Source organism: Octodon degus, unplaced genomic scaffold (assembly GCF_000260255.1).
Source record: "Octodon degus isolate 3935 unplaced genomic scaffold, OctDeg1.0 scaffold00335, whole genome shotgun sequence".
Taxonomy (NCBI): Eukaryota; Metazoa; Chordata; class Mammalia; order Rodentia; family Octodontidae; genus Octodon; species Octodon degus.
The window spans coordinates 206,630-208,120 of NW_004524911.1; the positions used below are offsets into that span (position 1 = coordinate 206,630).

Consider the following 1,491-nt stretch of genomic DNA (forward strand, 5'->3'; position numbering starts at 1 on the left):
AATTTTGTTGCTGTTGTATTTTTTGTTCTTTCATGTGTGCTACCAGAATTCTACTCAGCGTGCACATCACCTGCACATGCTGCTGCAGAGCTGTATTCCGAAGTCCGACCAATGTATTTCAAGGGAAATTAACATAAGGTCCCTACGAGAACATAGGCAATGCAGAAAGTGGCAGAAAATGAGGAAAACAATGCACATTGGCCTTCCTCCTAGCAAGTCTCACTAGAAGTCTTGTTCTTAGGAATTCACTCTTATCATACTTTTTTTCAAAAATAAAATACAAGGGCTGGTGAGATGGCTCAGTGGTCTAAAGCGCCTACTTAGAACAAGCTCAACAAAGCACAGGGACCGCGGTTCAATCCCCCAGCACCACATGCCAGCCAGCCACGCCCCCTGGTGGGCTGAGCTGGCCACACACACACACACGCACAAATAAATAAAAATTAAAAAAAAAATACAAAATAGGTATCAAAGGAAATTAGAAATGGTACAAGACTTCACTAAACAACGCAATATGAATTTGACAGTAGTTGTTGCATTGTACAATGGTGTCTTCCACTTAGTTAAGAGTGCCAGATATATGTATGAAAAATTGGAAAAAGAAAAAAAATTAAAAGAAAATATGAAGAAAGAAAAACGAAAAAAGAAGGCAAACACAATATTAAGTATCAAGTGCTCCTTTCCATAGACCAGCAGATCCACAGTACAATTATCCAAACTTAGCACATGTTCTTTTTTTCTTTTGTGGAACCGGGGATGGAACTCAGGCCCGTGCACTTGCCAGGGAAGCACTTATACCACTCAACCATCTCCCCGGCCCCATTTTTATATACTAAGTATTTTATTATATGTTGGCACCAGCGTATGTAAAATACCCTCATGAAATAGAAATTCATGAAAATCCAGAGAGGTTGATGTTAAGGACTGACAAAGTAGAAGTTTGTACGTTATGGCACATGTTAAGAAAGGGGAAGTTGTTGTACACGCTTCAATTTTCTTCTTCTGAACAGTCACTGGTTGGTTAAAGGTGGTCTGGGAAGGTCTTAAGAGTTCATTTGTCTACAAAAAGGAACAGACTTTCTGTGGTCTGAAGGGATTTGTACTTGAGGATACTCCAGTCATTACAGGATCATGCTGAGCATTCTGCAAGCAGAACTGTTTCAAGTCTGCAGCTGCCTGGGAAACCTTCACGCGGTTGAGCCCGGCCTCCAGCCAGAGCTGCTCAACCACTTTCTTCATGGCCGCGACACTGGAAGAGCCAGACATGGTACACCCAAAGACCGGGCCAATGCGAGGGCCAGGGGCAGCTCAGTGAGGGTCCACAGGGCCAGAAGAAGAGGCATAGCACACGTTCTGAGCAGGCAGACACCTTAGATTTCAGAGCTCAGGCCATTAAATCTTGAGCAAACAGTGTCCCTGTGTTACCTCAGAACGTTTGAAACCCTCAGTTGCTAGAACAACTCCACAGATCACATCCAAGACACAGCAATG

At 43.2% G+C, this 1,491-nt stretch overlaps 1 pseudogene; it reads right to left on the reverse strand.

Moving 5' to 3' along the window:
• Window positions 1-1,059: 1,059 nt before the first annotated feature.
• On the reverse strand, window positions 1,060-1,266 carry LOC101573325 (annotated as a pseudogene).
• Between the last annotated feature and the right edge of the window lie 225 nt (window positions 1,267-1,491).